The sequence below is a fragment of the Balaenoptera borealis genome (genome assembly GCF_965194805.1).
Source record: "Balaenoptera borealis genome assembly, chromosome: 6".
Taxonomy (NCBI): domain Eukaryota; kingdom Metazoa; phylum Chordata; class Mammalia; order Artiodactyla; family Balaenopteridae; genus Balaenoptera; species Balaenoptera borealis.
In genome coordinates, this window is record NC_138863.1 from 127,269,756 (window position 1) to 127,290,354 (window position 20,599).

General features: G+C 40.8%; 1 pseudogene across 1 annotated transcript; it reads left to right on the forward strand.

The window, feature by feature from the left end:
* The first annotated feature begins 249 nt into the window (after nt 1-249).
* Nucleotides 250-16,298, forward strand: LOC309631353 (NADH dehydrogenase [ubiquinone] 1 beta subcomplex subunit 2, mitochondrial pseudogene; annotated as a pseudogene). The gene has a single exon. The product of its transcript is annotated as an NADH dehydrogenase [ubiquinone] 1 beta subcomplex subunit 2, mitochondrial pseudogene (transcript).
* Nucleotides 16,299-20,599: the final 4,301 nt, after the last annotated feature.

Sequence of the window (20,599 nt, forward strand, 5' to 3'; positions counted from 1 at the left end):
CTCCCACACTCACTAAGCTGCCCACCCACCCCCCTCCTTCTCACAAAAGGCTGCTGACCTCTGACTCTGTGGGAGCCGTGGGCTTCACTGGGGGAGACAGAGAGGGATCAGTCTCAGTAGCCAGCTGAGAAGGGCGTCTGGGCCAGTGGGAGAGGAGCAGTGGCAGCAGCACCGAGAGTAAGTGATGGGGGAGAGCCAGGGGGACAGGAGCAGAGGAGAGAGAAGTGACCGGCCTGGGGCAGGGAGGAGAGGGGCTCTGATCCAAGAGCTGAACCACCAAGTGAGGAAGGATGAGGCTAGGAGGCATGAATGAGGCACCCCGTCTTGAGGAAATGCCTGAGTTTAGAGTAAGGGGATGGAGGTGGTGGGGACGGGACAAGGGACAGTCTATAGGGACCACCGGGAGAATTTCTCGTTGGCCTGAGGAGTCTGGAGCCATTAAACCGGCTAGGGATCAGGCTGGAGGCAACAGGGAGCCATCAATGTGTTTTAGGCAGGAAAGATCCGTCGCAGATTTGATGACACAATCAGGGCTTTTACCTCATCAGTTACAAAATTAAAGGTCTGGACTGTGGTCTCCCAGACCCTTCCATTGACCCCACTTCGGAAATATCTAAGGTTGGTGGGAGAACGGAACACAAGAGGGGTTGAAGGGTATCCTCATAAATGACTGCTGAGCTCTCACAGAACAGAAGAGAGACTCTTGGCTCCCTACTCCAAGATAGATTGGCCTTTGGCCCCAGAGGATGAGCACTTGGCATCTGTGGTCTGTGCACATGTGAGCCCCACCTCAGCCAGAGACAAAGGCTCTGATGCAGCTTCTCAAGTGACTGCACAGCTATCTTGGCTGGTACCATTCATTACCCAGTGATACAATGCTGGAGAGTTTGATACACAGACACTCTGAACAGAACTGTGGCTGCTCATGTGTCATGCAAGGAGTCTCCAGGTAAGAGAGGACTCCAGTTCACGCCCTGCCCTTGCCCCTCTGCTCAGCTGGAGCACTGCTGTCTTGTCATCTGTCCTTGCCATACCTTAGTCCAGTAGAAACTGCAGGAAATCTGACCAGATCAAGTTAGGGCAACTCCTTCACTATAGGGTCTTCCCCAGGCCTAATGACAGAGACTTAAAGTCCAGGTGTGGAACGAGACAATTCTCAAGCTGATAAAAAGTTTTTCATCCACAGTCCCAAAGAGTTCCAGTTGCCCAGCTACAGAGAGGTGGGCCCTGCAGCTTTTTGGAGGGAATTTCTCCAACCCTTCCCTGGATAGGCACAAGGTTTGGGGGCCATTGTCTTTTCTCATTCCATAACCATCATACTGGAGATACCTTCCCAAGGTGGGTACGTCATAATGATTTAGAAAGTTAAGAAAATATTAATTACACATAGATGCTCACACATAAACAATTCACACACATACACACAGACACAGTGAGGCTGTGACTGCTCAAGAGTCTTGCTCCCTTTAGCAGAAGGTGTTCCAGGGATTTTCATTCCACATTCACTGACTTCCTGCCATGTGGTCCCAAGAGACACACGGCTGTAAATTACAACCCCTGCCTTCAAGTTATCTCCCTCAGTTCACTGAAGGAGGCCATTGGAATAATAATTAAAATATAGTTGGACAAATCTATAACAGTGATTAACAAAAAAAAAAAATCACAGAGAAGTGCACCTGCCTCAGCTTGGGAGCCATATAAGGCTTCACAAAGGGTTGATATGTGAGCTGGGTTTTGAAGAATGAGGTAGAGAAAGGATAAGGGACTCTCTAGCAAGTAGAGGAGATTTGTGCAAAGGCATAGAGATTTTCAAGGGGTTTTCACATCTGCAATTCATCCCACATGCCCAGGTCTAAAGGGCAGGATGGGGAGTGGTGGAGGATGAGAGGGAATGGCATGGGGGCCTAGCCTCTAGGGAGTTTGGACCAGAGCCTAAATCTATAGGTGTTCCCTAAAGGGTTTTGAGAAGATGAAAGACAAGATCAGATTTGCATTAAAAAAAAAAAAAAACCCAAAAAACAAAAAACTGTTCTTGCTGCAGAATGGAGAATAGATTGGAAGGGAACATGACTAATAGAGATACTTTCTAGCCAAGAGATGATGAAAACTTATTAGCAATAAGGACAAAAGATGTACACCAAAGGTATCAAGGGAGTGGGATTGACAGGACCAGTTTTCCCATCAAATGGGGAGAGTTAGAGTTAGGGGAAAGATCAACACTTTCAGGATGCTGGAACGAGGCAGCCTTCACAAGAGAGTTTAGGTTCAGTTGAGTCTGTGGTATTTCTTGTACACTCAGGTAGAGAAGGACAGAGGACAGTAGGCTCCATGGGTCAGGGCTCAGGTCTTAGGGTTTTTAATTGGCAAACCTTATTCTTTGTTTTAAGCAAAATTTTATCTTATTTTAAGTAATATTTTTTATTGAAGAATACAGTTGACCCTTGAACAATATGGGGGTTATGGGTGCCAACCCTCCACGCAGTGGAAAATAGTGATGGTACAGATATTCCCTCCTATTTTTATATGTGCTTAGTGAGGCTAAGAGCTAAAATAAGATGCAGAAGAGGTAAATGCATGTATTCCCACTGCCATCTTTGCTAAAATGTCTTCCATCAGTCAGTAAAAACTTGGCTGGGAATTTAAAAAGCTTAGAAATTACCTGCTGGGGCAAACACCGACCTTAGTGCTCATAGTATCCAGGCCTCCTTTCCTGGCCAGGCACATGCATGGCTACAGTCACAGCTCTTTGCAGTGTGAATGAAGTGGAGCCATAGACTAGGTCTCGTCAATGCAATATGAGCATTAGGCACAGGTGTCACTTCTGGGCTGAAGCAGCTAAAGCAGCCCCAGAGAGCCACCTACATTCCAGAGTGGACTTTGCATGAGTGAGATGTAAACTTACCTTGTGTAAGTCTGAGGTCTGGTGGTTGTTGGTTACTACAGCATGATCTAGCCTAGCCAGAATCAAATGGATTTATTCTCAAAACTTCAGTCTTAGTGTTTCCTGGGTTTCTCTTTGCTTTGAAATGAAGATAAAACAGGCAGGAGAATTAGAAGTAAATAGGTGTCCAAACCTGAGAAATTATAAATTTGCAGCTAGCATCATACCACCCCAAGAGGGAAAAAAGACAATAAAACATTTCCAGGATGAGTTTCAGGAGCCACCTTTCCCAAAGGTCTAAGACCCAATCCAGATTCCCTTCACAAGGTAAGTTTAAAGGGTGTTAAAGCTGTTCTAACATATTTTGATACTAAAACTACATTAGGAATGGTTAACAATAGCTAGAAATTAGTGGAAAGACAGCCTAATTTTATGTAGGTGTTTGAGGTCATTTGGGATTTGTTTCTGTTAATCAAGCTCATGAAATGGGGAAAAGCTCCAACCCCACCAAAGTTCCTGAGGAAAACTCACCCTCGTCTGCAGTCACTGACTCCGAGGAGGCACTAGGTAGCCTCTGGAGTGCTATTTCTCCAAAATCAGATCTTGGGGCTTACTGCACGCACCAGAAACGATAAGCCTAGACCTGGGAAGATTCCCTGACATTGATGTTGGGGGATCACAGGAGGAAGTGAAAAGAGAATCTGATCAAGAGACCTGAATTGTAACCCTGCCTCTGCCAAAAACCACCTATGGGAATTTGAGCAGATCTTCCTTTTCCACTCTGAACTTCAGTTTTCTTACTGAAAATCTCTTCTAGACTACAAACCCTAAGTATTCTGAGACGGGTTGCTCTGTAGCGGTGGTTTACTTCTTGGCCAGCACACAGACACTTAAGCTAATGGAATACTTCTGATCAGGGAATCAGCTTCCTGGCTATTTGTTTATTTAATTTACTTGCACACAAACTGTGCAGGACTGCCTGAGTAGTGGCCTGGAACGCAACACACATGCAAGATCAGAGACGGCAGCCCTTTTGTGACGAGAGGTCGATTGGCCTTGTCCATGGCCCGCCAACCCCACTCTGGCTGTCTTTTTGTCAGCTCTCTCTTTATACTCATTATGTTTGCAAATTCTCTGCTTTTCAAGCCTGCAGTATTTTATCTTGTGCACAAAATGTGTATAAAATGTGAACTAATTAAATTAGAAATAATTAATGGGAATCTGACAGAGGAAACCACTGTAGTTTAGAGATGTTATAGCCACTGAGTCAATAACACTCTTCTCTCACATGACCCACATTCACAGGGTGCCTTCCATCCCACTAAGTACTATCCTGTAACCATTGCAGGCAGAACAGTATATTACAGAATCCTTGTTCACTGCTCTCTATCCTGAAACTGCAGGTCTGAACATCATTCTCATTCAGTATGAGGGCTCCCTCCAGTTGTCTTCAAATCTGTAGGCACTGTTTTATAGGAAGGCGTGATCATGAAAAGAATTGGTTGTGTAACAAAAGGCAGTCGTCAACAGACATTTTTTTTTTAGGGGTATGACATTAAGTGGTGGGAAGTAAAATTTCCTTGAAAATCCCCAAAAGGTCATTTTGAGGGTTTTCTTCAAAACATTTCTTTTCCAAGTCTATGTATCAATAGTATGAATGAACTAATGAAAGAAATATTAATTACAGTAAGATTAGCCCTGTGCCATCAAGAGACTGGCATTCCGGAAGCTCTGCAGACAAGAACACAGACTCACAGCAAGTATACATGGAAAGACACTGACCAATAACATGAGAAAGAGGGGCCCAGCCCAACGAGCAGAACGTGAAATCCAGAGCACATCAGAGTGTAGCTTTGTCCTAGCTCTGTCACTCATGCACAAGATGCTCCGAGCTGCTTTACTGATCTGTGCATTAACAAATTCATCTGTAACTCACAGACTTAGAGAAAGAACTTATGGTTACCAGAGGGGGAAGGGAGGCGGGGAAAGATAGTTAGGGAGTTTGGGATTGACATGTACACACGTCTATATTTAAAATGGGTAACCAACAAGGACCTACTGTATAGCACAGGGAACTCTGCTCAATGTTATGTAACAACCTAAATGGGAAAATAATTTGAAAAAGAATAGATACATGTATATGTATAACTGAATCACTTTGATGTACAAGTGAAACTAACACAACATTGTTAACAACCTATAGCCCAATATAAAATAAAAAGTTGAAAAAAAACCCCAAATTCATCTGTAAAAGGGCTGAGTGGTTGTTATGAGGCTTAAACAAATTGATATATGTAAGTGTGTACATGCCTGACATACATACATGCTAGATTATCCAGGGCAACTGTGGTTGAAGAAAGTCACACAACTGGCAGCAGGATGTGGTGGTCTGTAATGGTGACCCAAAAAATAAAGGTGAAATGGTATTTTTGCTATTTATTAAATTGGTAAGTTTTAGAGGCATTCACTTAAATAATCTTGTTGTCAGGCACATTTTACTGACTTGCTTTCCCTTGCATATATAAGCAGTGTTATTTCTTATGTGCTATACAAAAGTTGAAGGTTAATTAGCAGTATAACTAAATAGTAACACTGCTAGTCTCCTTCACACAAATTAAAAAAAAACAAACAAACTTCCTCTTTGTAAGGCTGTGGGGTTACCACAGAAAGTGCAGTTTGGGTCTTGCCCCCTAAATCACATCGGGGATGATTGGTGAGGAGTGTAAGGACTCTCTGCAGACATTACAAAGACCTATGACCCAAGGACACTCAAATGTGAGACCAAGAGAGAGGCTGGAGTTGGAGGGTTCTGAAGGATATGAAGGACAAGGATCTTGGGGAGCAAGAGAAGCTCCGAGGCTGCACCCCAAACCCTGAACCTGGCCTGCTGCTCCAGAGACAAGGAGACCTGAGGACCAGGACTGGTTCATTCCTTGTTTTTTCTAGACATGAAGAACCCAGCTGGGACCAAGCAGTGTGATGATGGTCTAATCTGACTTGTATTGGTCTCTGTGGCTAAAGAATCGATATGGGCATCAACCATGCATAGAGCAGCTTCTAACCCACACCATTTCCTCTGTGCTACAAGGGGGCCTTCAGAGGGAGTTTTCCAAGTGTGGATTTCAGTTATTCTCACCCATGTCATCAAGGAAATGGTCTTGAGCAGACTGAAATGACCTCCTATTGACCTTGGATCCCACCTTTACTTGCTATGGTTTGATGCCAAACAGAGAACATAACCAGGCTTTATTTGTGCAGGCTTAACAAATATGGGTCTGTGGTTGTTAGTCTTTCATTTTAGGTGTTGAGCAAAATCCATCATTCTTTTCCCTCCTGAGCATCTTCTCTACTGCAGGCACTCAGGTGGGTATAGAAGTCACAGAGATGTACTCCGTCCCAGAATATGTGGCAGCTAACAGAGATGCACACAAAAAGTAGACCAGAGAGGGAAAATGACAATGCCAGCAGCTAGTCCCTGTTTCCACTAGAAAGTAAGCTCCACCTGCAGTGGCTCCCGCCCCCTGCATGCTTCCATCACCAACACTGCCAGCCCCTCAGGTTCTGGTAGCAGCTCTTCCTCTTCCCCTCCCCCATTCCTCCCCTCCCTTCTTCTGCCCTCCCTACCATCTAATCTGCTCTCTTCCCTTACTTTTCCTTCCCTCCTGCCTTCTCTTACCCTTTTATATTGTTCTCCCTTTTCTGCCCTTCTTTTCTTTCTGCCTTTCACATTTTTGGTAGACACAACTCACACTCAAATTTTCCACTGTCATGGAGAATTTTAAAAGAACTTCTATTAAAGAAATGTCTTCTTGAACTTAGAGAACAAATGGAGAGGTCAAGTCCTCTTTTCCCTATTCCTTCATTTCTTCTCATTCTCTCTCTCTTCTCCCCCTTCCCCTCTCCCCCTCCCTCTTTTTTCTGTCTCTCTCTCCTTGGAACAAGGCTGGCCATCTTGCCTTCAGTTCACTTCTCTCTGTGGTACTGTGGAACCATCTGTCATTTCTTTGGGATTAGGGTCCACTAGAGGGCAGCCTTGAGCAGTGGGAGCAAGAAACACCATAAGAGTCTTAGGCCATGTGATCCAGCCAGTCCTGGATGAGACCCCACACAGGGCATTTGGAACCAGATCAGTGGTATAAGTACTTACCCTATACATGATTTCAAGCTGTCATTGTGCCATCACTGACCACAGAATTGGGAAGAAATGCTAGTGGCGGGCTCTGGTGAGTCAGCGTGAGCCGTCTCCAGCACACCACAGTGCACCCAGGACCAGCACCCTCCCAACACCGTCTTGGCTGTATTGTCTCTGCTTTTGTCCTGGGAGTCACTCTTATCTCCAAATTAGAAGGTGGGTGACTAGGACTCCTACCTTTCATGAATTTCACATTCATACCACACCTTCTGCCAAGATACCTTATTCTGTGTCATTTGTAACAGAGATTCAGAAAATATCAAAATTAAATTGTCTCAGCCAGGAAGTTTTGAACTATAAAAATGGGGATGTACAAAACTTAACTTGGCATTCTGAGATCAAAACATAGTTATAGTCTTTCTTAGGTCAAAATAATATAGATTATTGGATGACTGTTCTTCTGTATTAAGCATGGAGGATGCAACTTGTGTGTGTGCTTAATGGAGATCATCACCCTCTTTGTACTCATATCACGAGGACTTCTATATTAACCCAAATCCAGCTTTCTCACAGCTAGTCTTCTCTGGAAAACCATATCAACCCAGAGTTTAGATGTTTTTATTGTTAATGATGAATGCTCTAAAGTAGTGCTCTAAATTATCCCTATCCTGGAGTTACCATTTTTGAGATAGAAATGAGGCACTGAGATGCAGTACCTAAAGAAATAATATAGCATAGTAGTCAAAAGTGCAGGCTATGCAGTCAGAATTGAATGTGAATACTGGACCCACTGCTTACGAGTCCTTGGACAATTACTTCATTGCATCAGTTCTCTCATCTGTGAAATGGAGATGAATTTAGTACTTGCGAGCAGCAGATAATGTCTGTGGGCTGACCTGAGAGACATTCCAAATTCCTATTCTCTCTTATTGCAGTTCACCCCACTGTGATGAGAAAGCATTGGAGAAAACAAAATGCATAGTTTGCCAAACTTCCTTGCTGAAAAGGATAACCTTATTACACAATTTTGGCCATAACATGGAAGTAGAAGTTTCCTGGCATCTTCTTTTTTTTTCTTTAATTAATTAATTAATCTTTGGCTGCTTTGGGTCTTCATTGCTGTGCGTGGGCTTTCTCTAGTTGTAGCGAGCAGGGGCTACCCTTTGTTGTGGTGCGCAGGCTTCTCATTGCAGTGGCTTCTCGTTGCAGAGTAAGGGCTCTCGGCGCATGGGCTTCAGTAGTTGTGGTGCATGGGTTCAGTAGTTGTGACTCGCGGGCTTTGTTGCTCTGTGGCATGTGGGATCTTCCTGGACCAGGGCTCAAACCCGTGTCCCCTGCATTGGCAGGTGGATTCTTAACCACTACCACCAGGGAAGCCCTCCTGGCATCTTCTGAAAACGGTTTTACTTTGTCTGATAAAAGACAGATGCAGTGAGCAACAGCTTTTCCTTCCTGTCTTGAATTAAATGGGATGCCTGGGGGAGGAGCATCAGTGACTGTGTGACCATAGGGTAACAGGAGAGATGGAAAAGTCCAAGAGGGTCACAGAGAGCCATGAAGCCAAGGCCAGGAATACTCTATCTCTAGATTTCCCAGATACAGGATGAAGACATCCCTAATTTGTTTAAGCCACTCTGTATCCAGGTTTTCTCTTATCTTAGCATTCCTAATAATAGACTCCTTGACAAAAATTTGTGGAGATTATATGAAATGATACTTGTTGAGTGCTTAACACATTGCCTGACAAATAGAAAGCACTACAAAATGTACACTATTATTATTTATTACTATAAAATCTATCATTATTCATTACTATACAGGATCAATGCCTTCTATTACATCCTTGACAACATCTAGCATGGCCAAGTGCATCAAGATAAAGATTGCCATTTGATGCCACAATCAATGCCTTGGAGGAATTTTCAGGTTTAATAAGGACATAATTATATGCATGTATAATAATCTAAAGGCATTTAAAGGCAATGATTAACTATATAAACATTTTGCTCAGGGAATCACTGTAGGATTTCTGAAAAGGAAAGATCCCTGGGTGAAGTGGTCCAGGGAGACTCCTTGAGGGAGGTTGGTCTTAGGATGGGCCTTGAATGGCAATGATGGAGTGGAGTGCAGGCATTGAAAATGCACGCCAATGGGGATTGCCTGGGGAAATGTCCATAGGATTTTGATAATGTCTGCCCGAATATATGCTGTTGGTTCCTGCTGATCCTCTTAACCTCACGCACTCACCCATCCCCAACTCCTGGTGCCCTTTTCTCCAGAGAATCACCCTTGGTTGATAGAAACTGCCTGGTTGGGAGGTTAAGGCCCCTCCCCTATGGGCAGCTCACGGCTAATAAAAGACTGATAAAAGTCTGCTCCTTGCTTAATTGCACTCTGTGGTACAGTCTCCGCTCCAGAGCTCCCTGTGGGATCAGGCTGAAGTCGACTCCAACTGAGACCACATCTTTGTTTAGCTCCTTGCCCTATTCTATCCTTCCTCCTTCATCCTCTTTCTCCTGAGATGACTCTCGCAATAAGTCAAATGCATGTGAATCTCTGTCTCAGGAGTCTACTTCCAGAGACACTGGTCTTGTTCATGGTAGATATTCATTTGAGAAATGCTGAGTAAGTGATTGAAGCAATAGTAGCTTCATATACTCATTTGCTTATTCCTTTGTTTATTCTTTCAATAAACCCATTTTGAGCAGCTGCTGCAGGTTCGCTGCACAGGCATTTATGAAGCAGAGCAAAGATGTAATCTTTGCCTTTCACAGACGCCAGTGGATACACGTAACCAAGCTAGGGTGAAACAGAATGGGGGTAAAGGCACAGGCCCAGAAGCACACAGACTTGAGATGAAAGCTGGTTTACTGCAAGCAGTGCTACCTTGAACCAGTCACTTAACTTCTCTGAGCCTCTTTATTTCCTCTGAAATATAGGACTAAACTTATTTACTCGATGATTGATGAAATTAAACGAGATAATGGGTGTAATTTCTCCAACTCATAGCAGAATTCAATGTATGTTAGATGTCAGTATGATGTTATAAGTGCTACGACTATAAGTCTTTACCTTGGGGCACAAGAGGAAGAATGTTCTACTCAAGGGAATGGGACAATAGTTAGAAAAGGGATGCTTCTGTCTATTTCTGGTTCTTCTTTCTAAAATTATTTTGAAGCTCACCCTTCTAACAATGCCCTGGGAGTTATGGAAATTCAACTTGAATGTCTCTCTTCCTATTCAGTTGTTACCTAACTGGTAATTTACCAACACATGATAGCTTTATATTAAGAAGAAGGAAAGGGGGTGAGGAGGAAGAGGAGAATGAGTAGGAGAAGAAAAGAAAAAGAAAGAGGAGGAAACGAAAAAAATGTTGCAATCTAACCCAGGGTTTATGTTAGCTAATTTATCAAAAATTTCCTGGCAGAAATGACCTTTCTGAACAGCCTCTGGAATTATTCCCATCCTGTGGGAGATGGGGATTAAGTGAGCCCAGTAGCAGCTGCCATGCATAATAAAATGAGAAATTATCCTAAACTGCTTATTTGCTGGAAAAGTAGCGATTTGGAGTCACCCCACATTATGTGAAATATTTTCCATCTGCATCTTGGGTTCCAAATATGCTGGAAGGATCCTACGAAGCAGACAACATGGCTTGTATACCTAGCACAGACACTGGTGTCTAATCATTCTTAAACCTGAAATTTATCTAAAGAAGAATTGGTAACTTAGCCTTACAAAATACTATTCGTTTTTTTCTCATAACTGCCAAAAACAAGAGTTTATAATACAAATGAAAAGACCAGTTTCCTGGAATCACCTGAGAGTGTGCTTTATTTTTTGCAAGGTATTGTATCAACGTGCAGTAATTACCAAGCACGTTTGTGATCATCAGAGAATCTGACAAAACATGGACATTCAGTGTGAGAGTCCCGGAATGCTAATTTGTAAACCTGTCAGATTGCTCATCATGGTGAGAAATGGTGTTAAAAATTGCTTTCAACATCTTAACTAGTGGTAGCCTTCCAGAGAAATGCAATGTCTCCAGCTCATTTTTTTTTTTTCATTTCTTGATTTGTTTTTCAACAAGAAGATTATTAAAATTTGAATCATGATGATCATCAGAAAACAGCATGCAATTTAGGAATGCTGATGCAAAAGTGATTGGGTGGAGGGGAGTTTTGATTGCTCCAGGATGCTAAACAAGGGGGTCAGATGCTGTGTCCTGTGTCCTATTCTTACACTGACCTTCGGGCTTTAAACTGAGACTCCCCCTTGGAGGAACCGTGGAGTCTCTGGTGTGGTAGAGAGAGCGAGCTCCTTCCATCCAGTGTGAAAAACTTCATTCCGTGATGCCCATGGGTAGTAATGTTATCATGGTTACTCTTTGCTGGGTAACACACGAGGCTCTCTGCTGTAATAGACTGACTCTTTTCTTGTCTAACTGTCCCCACAACCCCAGAGCATAGGTACCATCAGCATCCAGATGTTCCAGATAAGGGAAGGGGGGGCTAAGAGAGGTGATGGGACTCGCCATGCTCACACAGCCAGCAAGTCATTCCATTGCTGGAATCTGTACTTGTAGCTGCTGCTTTATCTTGCCCTTGGAGGAAAGGTTCTGCACATCTGCACCAGGAAAGTAGATGCTGACAGCAGGGTTCCCCAACTCCTACAGGCCTTGCTCTTTCGCATGACCTCTGATCCACAGACGGCTGGCACCCACTCACCTCTGCTGCTAGACCTTTTGCCAGATCTGATTTATAGCTACATTTTTATGACCTCCATAATTCATCTCCAAGTTCTATCCTGAACATATAAACATATATTTTACATGCTGTTTTGCTTGTCTCTCTAATCCCACTGAATTTTCTGCAGAGTTTATTGAGAAAGAAATAAGTTTAATTCCAGTATTCTTGGCAGGCCTTCTCCCTGAGTTTGGAACACTGCACTGTACTTACTGTATGTTTGATGAAGGAGGGAAGCCTGATACTCAGCTTTTTCTAAGTGTCTGTCTAACAGCTACTTATTTCCTGCGGAGTGTTCTCCCTTTATGGGAGGAAAACACTCAGGGAAAGCAAAACATTAAAAGTAGCTAGAAAAGAAGTTTCCTGTAGCACCTCTGTGGGACCACAGTTAGTTCTGTCCTATGTTGAAATATTTCACTCCAAGAAATGATACCAGAGGCACTGAAGTTTCTGTCTACCATGAGACAACCCCCCCAGGTGATTCCCACCTCTGTTTGCACAATGGATGTAAGCAGCTTTTTGCATGAAAGAGCTCTCTGCAGGAGGTCCCTTTTGTCTTGTCACTTTAACAGAGCTGTATTGTAACCAACCTTAAATCAGGCATCCCCATGCTCTACTCATCTCCTGCTCTAGCACAATTTTCAAAACTTTTGATCACACAATACCTTGCCTAACCTGTTGGTTCTTTCCTTGATCAAAGAAGTAGAAATGAAGAATAAGTTATTAACAGATGATCAGATCTCTTCCCTAGCTTCCCCTTCAGTAATCCCCTAAACAAACTGTGTGAACAACATAGCATCTAGGGGGAGATCACAAGGATTAGACAAGCTTGCACTCGTAGTGGGAGATGGCTATGTGTTTGATCCCTTATCTCAGTGATTAACTTAGATTACTTCCCCTTTTCCCTTTAAAAACTTTCATGGCTGAGCAGAGTCTTGGGATTTGGTTTTTAGGGGACATGAGTCTACCTTCTCCCCAGATTACTGGCTTTCTGATTAAAAGCAATTTTTCTTTCTAGCAACACTTGCCCCTTGGGGATTGATTTTCAAGCAGAGAGCAGCCAGACCTGAGTTTGGTAACATGGACACATCCGATTGTGCACCCAGAGAGCCCATCTAAGTGGTCTGAGGCAGGTTCCACCTAGGGGTTTTTTAAAAGCCCCCCCCCCGCCTCTAATATGCAGCATTACCTGTACATGGGCGCATTTGTTTGTTTTTTTCTTTTTACTAATTAATTCTATAAGAGATGATCATTTCATTGTATTTTATCTGAGTTTTGAAAAGGTGTCATGTAAATCCAGGAATTAAAAATTTTGAACACATGATGCCAAACAGTTGGTTGCTGTGGTGTATTGAGCAACAAAAAGGAACCAATGCAGGGAGAAAAAATTAATTCACCACAATCAGCTAGGTTTACTGTCAGAAATGATAGACATAGCCATGGCCTAAATAGAGGCAGGGTGGATAGAACAGGGTGTGTGCTTAAGTCCCAGACTAGAGTACATATTCTAGCTCTGCCACATCCTGCTAAGAGATCCCAGGCAAGTAATTGAGCCTCTCTGTTCACCGCTTCCCTCATCCATGACCAGTATCATCAACATAGTAAGAGTTGGCGTAAGGGTTATATTTTAAATCAAGTATAATGTCAGGTGTCCATTAAGCACTAAATATAATTATTCTTTTTGATATTGTGATTATGTTGTTGAAACGGGTTTATCTCAAATCACAGCTGTAATCTGGAACTTGGTAAGACAGGAAACCCACAGATAAAAATAAGTAAAAACCAAAGAGGTAAATGCATTAAGGTTCAAATGGCAAAGACAGTCAGAGGAGGGAGAGAGCATTCCACATTGGCCAAGGCAGAGTTCAAGGTGTTGGTGGGGCTTCTCTAGAAACTTCGGGGTCAGGGGGGGAACAGGTAGAGGTGACCAGAGGCAGAGCCAGCCCTACACATGGAAATGGTGAGGAGACCACTGGGTGTGGGTTGGAGGAGGCCACCCAGGAGATTACCAGGCCACACGTAGAGCCCTATACCATCCTACAACCTTCCAGGCTCTGCTGGGAAGCAGGTCTTCCCAGCCCAGGGAATGGGCTGCACCAACAGCACCTGGTCTAAGCACCACCACAGGATTCCTTCAGACCAGGGCTCCTAATGGCCCTGAACACCGAAAGAAAGTGTTGTGTGTGAGTGGAAGAGGGAGAACCCAGTCTTCTCTGGGGAGATGCAACTTCCTCAAGAGATTTGTGGGGAAACTTGAATTCTGAGAAGTTAAGAACCACAGGGAGAGCTGAAAGACGAGGCACACCCCAAAACATCTGGGTTTAGCAAGTGGAGCAAATAGCCAGGAAACTTATTAGAGAAAACTTTTATCGAAAAACTATTTAGAAATCAACTAAGACTGGGCGGGGCGCCAAGGGAAGTGACGTGAGGTGGCGGTGCGGCCTGGGGATTGCTGTCCGGTTGCGGGCTGGCATGCTGGCTGGGACGCGGCAAGCGCCTTTCCCGGGCGTTGGAGGCCATTTCTTTAGGAGCTGCCTCGCGCGGGTGTCAGAGGCGCTGGAGTCCGTCATGCTGGTGGAGGTGTGCATATCGAGCCCCGGTACAGACAGTTTCCCCAGCTGACCAGATCCCAGGTGATCAAGGCGGAGTTCTTCAGTGCAACCATGCGGTTCTGGATTCTCTGGTGATTTTGGCATGACTCAGATGCCGTGCTGGGTCACTTTCCATATCCAGATCCTTCCCAATGGACGGATGAAGAATTAGGTATCCTTCCTGATGATGAAGACTGAAAGTGTAGACTCAACTCTTTCCAAGAGCCAGGTGAGAATGTCAAGAAATTACAGACATCATATTGTATATTAAAGTTGTAAATTAAAGTGTTTTGGTCAAGAAAAAAAAAAAAAAAACACAACAACTAAGAGTAAACTTTGAGCAACCATCAGCAAATAGAAATAAAACCCCAGATGTTAGTGTATGAAAAAACAGGTGGAGCATGATAGGTGTGTGACCATGTAATTTTTGGTTCAAAATAAGAAAATTTTGAGAGTGAGAGAAAACATTAAAAAGAAGTAAAGTTTGATAACTGTTTATTGAGTACAAATTAGTTGTATTATATTGTTGGAGCCACCATACTGTCCTATTCAAAAACTATTTTAAAAATAACTTTTAAAAAAAATATATAATCTATATAAATTAACATTAAAGCAAAAATTACCCCCAAAATTTATATTGATTATGTGGACATCGTAAAATAGTATCTTAAATTCTCATCCTTGGTTTCTATTCATGTCATTTAACCATTTTTTTAGTCGTATCTGTCTCTAATACTAAGACACTAGTATTTTTCTGAAGAATGTATTCTCTTTTATTATGTGGTTTTTTTTTTGTTTGTTTTTGTAAATTTATTGAAGTATAATATGTATACACAAAAGTGCACAGATCATAAGTGTACAGTTTGATGAATTCTCACAAAGTAAATAGGTCCAAGTAACCAGCATTCACATCAAGAAATAGAGTGTTACCAACACCCCAAAAGCCTCCTTGTGTTGCTTCCCTTCACTCCTCCATCAAATTTAACCACTGTCCTCACTACCAACACCATGGACTATTTTTGCTCACTTTTGAACTTTATATAAATGCAATTATGCATCTTTCTCTTAGAATTATGTTTGTGATGCTTATGCGTATAGTTGTGTGTAGTTGTGTTTTTTTTTGTTCTTGTGGCTGTATAATGTAAGAATATATCACAATTTACTTTTTTATCCATTCTACTTTAGAAGAATATTTGGGTAATCCCAAATATTCTTTTATGAAGAGTGCTGTAATAAACATTTTTACACGTGTTTTGGATACATTTATCTAGAGCCTGTAACTAAGGAGAGGAATTGCTTAGAGTATGTGTATGTTTAGGGTCAGAGTATGTGTATGTTTAACTTTGGTAGATACTGCCAAATGTTGTTCCAAAATGACTGTACCAGTTTGCATTTCCACCACTAGGGTGTAAGGGTTCCAGATGCTCTGTTTTGGGGCTAGCATTTGGTATTGTCTCTGATTTTCATTTTAGCAACTCTGGTGGGTGTGTAGTGCTGTATCATTGTTTCAGTTAGCGATTGCTGTGTAACAAAATACACCAAAACTTACAGGCTTAAAATAACCACTATTTTACTACATGGGCCAATTACATGGGTCAGAAGTTTTGGCCTGTTGTCATCTGGGCAGTGCTTTTGCTAGTCTTTCCAGGGGACACTCATGCTGCTGTAGTCATCCAGAGGCTAAACTGGTACTAGACAGTCCACCACGGCCACACTCACATGTCTGACATTTGGTAGTTGTTGTTGGCTCTGCCTCCCTCTCCAGATATTCTGTCATCTTCAAGGGGGCTGGCCTGGGCTTCTTTGTATGGTGGCAGCAGCATTCCTAGGAGGTCCACAACATCACTTCTTCCACATTCTCCTGGCCAAAGCAAGTTACAAGGCCATCTCAGATTCAAGGTCTTCTGGAGTCTTGTATGAAAACATGTTGTACTTGTGGAAAGTAACATTATCTTTTCATGGGAGGAAAAGCAAATTCTCATTTCAAAAAAGCCATGGCTGCACAGACTAAGAAATTAAGGAGGCTGTGTTTGCAAACAATCTAACTACAATTATTGTGTGTTAATTTACATTCCCCAGATGATTAATGGATTTTTCACTTTTTCACAAGTTTATGGCCCTTTCAAATCTTGCTCATGTCTTTTGCCCTGTGAAGCTGTGTATTATATATTTTGGACAAATGACCATTGTTAGATATATATATTATATATAATCTTTGCTCCATGCACTGACCTTTTAACACTTAACAGTATCCTCTGATAAACACAAATTCCCAATTTTAATGTAGTCAGCCCTTTTTTAAAATAACACTTTTGTTCCTAATTTAAGAATACTTGCTTACCAGCAAGTCATGAAGATATATCGGGTTGACCAAAAAGTGCCTTTGGTTTTTAAATACAAATAAAAGACACATTTTTCATTTTCACCAAGAACTTTATTGAACAAAGTATTCACCCTTTTGTTCCACTACCTTCTGTCATTTTGCAGGCGACTTCATAATTCCATCTTCCCAAAACTTTTTATCTTTTTGAACAAAGAACTGTTCCAGGTGCCTTTTACAGTCTTCCAGGGCATTGAATGTTTTTCCATTAAGAGAATTTTATAAAGACTGAAATAAATGGAAAACCGAAGGTGCAATGTCTGGTGAATACGGCGGATAAATCAGAACTTCCCAGCCAAGCTGTAACAGTTTTTGCATGGTCGTCAAAGAAACATTCGGTCTTGCATTATCCTGATAGATGAATATGAATTTTCTGTTGACTACTGCTGGACACTTTTTATCGAGTGTTGCTTTCAGTTGGCTAATCGGGAGCAGTACTTGTTGGAATTAATCGTTTGGTTTTCCGGAAGGATTTCATAATAGAGGACTCCCTTCCAATCCCACCATATACACAACATCACCTTCTTTGGATGAAGACTGGCCTTTGGTGTGGTTGGTGGTGGTTCACTTCACTTGCCCCACGATCTCTTCTGTTCCACATTATTTTTTTGTACACTATCCACTTTTCATCCCCCATCACAATTTGTTTTAAAAATGGAATGTATTCCTTATGTTTAAGTAGAGAATCGCATGCAGAAATATGGTCAAGAAGGTGTTTTTTGCTTAGCTTATGTGGAACCCACACATCAAAGCGATGACCATAACCAAGCTGGTGCAAATGATTTTCAACGCTTGATTTGGATATTTTGAGTATGTTGGCTCTCTCCTGTGTGGTATAACGTTGATTGTTCTCAATTAATGTCTCAATTTGTTTGCTGTCAACCTCAACTGGTCTACCCAACTCTGGAGCATCCTCCAGCGAGAAATCTCCAGCACAGAACTTCGCAAACCACTTTTGACACCTTTGCTCAGTCACAGCACTTTCTCCATACATTGCACAAATCTTTTTTTGCGTTTCAGTTGTGTTTTTACCCTTCTTGAAATAATAAAGCATAATATACCAAAAATGTTTCTTTTTTCTTCCATCTTCAATATTAAAAGGGCTCTACAAAAATTCATCAATTCTGATGTCTTTTTTTTTAAATACACGCTGATATGACAGCTGTCACATACAGTCTAACAAAATTGTTTCCCATGACGTTAAAGACAACTAAGTGCTACTAGAGCCATCTTACGGAAAAAAAAGAACAAACATTTTGGCCACCCCAATATTTATGTTGTATTCTTAAAGTTTTATAGTTTTACATTTTATATTTACATGAACAATCCACTTGAAATTGATTTTTGTGTAAGCTGGGAAGTAGGGGTCAAGATACACTATTTCTTCCACATGGTAGCCAATTAGTACAATATGTTAAAAATAACTTTTATACACTACACTGGAGCGTCACCTTTGTCATAAAGTACATGATGGTATATGTGTTATCCATTTCTGGACCCTGTGTTTTTTCCAATATATCTATTTGTTCTTTCACCACTAGGACAAAGTCTTAATTATTGCAATTTTAAAATGTCTTAATAGCTGATGTTGCAAGTCCTCCAGAATATTCCTTCTGCTCTTCAAGATTGCCTGAGTTGTTCTTGGCATTTTGCATTTTCCTGGACATTTTAGAATTAGTGTGTCAATTTTCTGAAAACAAGTTGGGATTTTGATTAAGATTGCTTTGGATAGAATAACTTGGGGGGAAATGACATCTTTGCAATATCAATTCCTCCCTTCCATAAACATGATATGCCCCCTCCATTTATATTGTTCTCCTTTCATTTATAGTAATAGTATTATATAGCCCCTAGTGTAGAGGAGTAGAACATCTTTCATGACATTTACTATTATTTCCTTTTTTTAACTGAAAAATTTTATTGCGATCATTGAATTCCTATGCAGTTACAAGAAATAATACAGAGAGATCCTGTGTACAATTTACAAAGTTCCCCTCAAAGGTAACATTTTGCAAAATTATAGTATACTATCACAGCCAAGATGCAATCTACCAAACTTATTAATATTTCCCAGTTTTACTTGTACTCTTTTGTGTGGTGTGTGTATTGAGTTCTATACAATTTCGTCACATGATAAGTTTGGGTATTCACCACCACAGCTGATTATTTGTTGTTTTGCCAACAAATAAACAGCTCCATCACCAGAAGGATGGTGTTGCCTGTTTATAACCAAACTCACATTCTTCACACCCACCCTTCTGTTCCTAAACCCTGTCAAGAGCAAATCTGTTCTTCATTTCTAAAATTATGTCTATTTTTAAAGTTACATAAATAGAATCATACAGTATGTAACGTTTTTGAATTAGCATTTTTTTTCACCCAGCAAAATTCCATGGCGATTCACCCAGCGTTGCACCTATCACAAGTTCATTCTTTTTAATTGCTGAACAGTATTTAATGGTAAGCCTTTAACATAGTTTAACCATTCACTTGTTTAAGGAAAGCTTGGCTGTTTGCAGTTCTTGGCTATTATGAATAAAGCTGCCATGAACATTCATGTATGATTTTTTTGTGTGAACCTAAGTTTTCATTTTATTTTATTTCATTCCCAAGAGTGCAACTGCTGGGTCATATGGTAATTGTATGTTTAATTTCACAAGAAACTGAGTGACTGTTTTCTAGAATGATGGATCATATTATATTTCCAACAGTAATATAGGAGTCCCCAGTCTCACCAGTATTTGGTGTTGCCACAATTTTTAAAATTTTATTTTAGTCACTCTGATATGTCTATACTGATATCTCATTGTGGTTTTAATTTGCATTTCCTTGGTGGCTAATTATGCTGAACATAATATTATGGGCTTATTTGCCATTTGTATACTTCTTTGGTGAAATTTCTGTTCATGTCTGTCATTTTCTAATTGATTTTTTAAACTGTTAAATGTTTAGAGTTCTTTATATATTATATGTATTAGTACTCTGCTGGATATGTGGTTTGCAAATATTTTCACCCAGTCTGTAGTTTGTCTTTCATCCCCTGTACATGGGTTTTTGCAGAGAAAAATTTTTGGGTTTTTTTTAATATTAATAATCTACAAGTTATCAAATTTCCCTTCTTTAGTCATTTCTGAAAAGCATGCTATTTTATATAGACTCTTTAAACAATTTTATATAAATATTGACACATTTGATCTATTATCTATCATCTTACTATTTGTTTTCTATATACCTCTTTAATGTTCCCTTTTGTCTGTTTACCTTCTAAATTAATTAGATTTTTTTTTTATTTTTTCTGTTAACTTATGGTTTATACATGTTTTCATTTTTCATTCAGAATTTATCCTAGATATTCTAATAGGCATTCTTGACTTATTCTAACAAAAATTTGTAATTTTACCTTTTTTCCAATTGTTCTAAAACCTCACAACATGTTTCTTTATATATACCTTTTCTATTGCTCTTTATCTTCTGCAGTTCTGTGTTTCCCTGTGGTGTCATTATCCTTGTGCTTAAAATTTTTTTCACTTAGATTTCTCCTTTTGGTATAGGTTTATTTGTTAGAAATTCTCTCCGTTTTTCATATTATTCAACTGATATAAAAGTTTTTCTCATAACAGAGCCAATTCATTTTCATCAATCATTTTTCCTTTAGCATGTATGCAAGAAATATTGGAATTAAAAATATATTATTTTGGAAAATGAGTCAACTGATCTAAATGAAAAGTTGTGCTTTACTGAGTAATATGTAAGTGTTCCTTCTGAAGATACATTTGTTAAAACATCATCTTTGAGTGCAGTCTTCTTAAAATAAGAACTTGTTTTGAAATAGATATTGATGCATCTTCTGCTGATTTCTGTCCTCTGGTT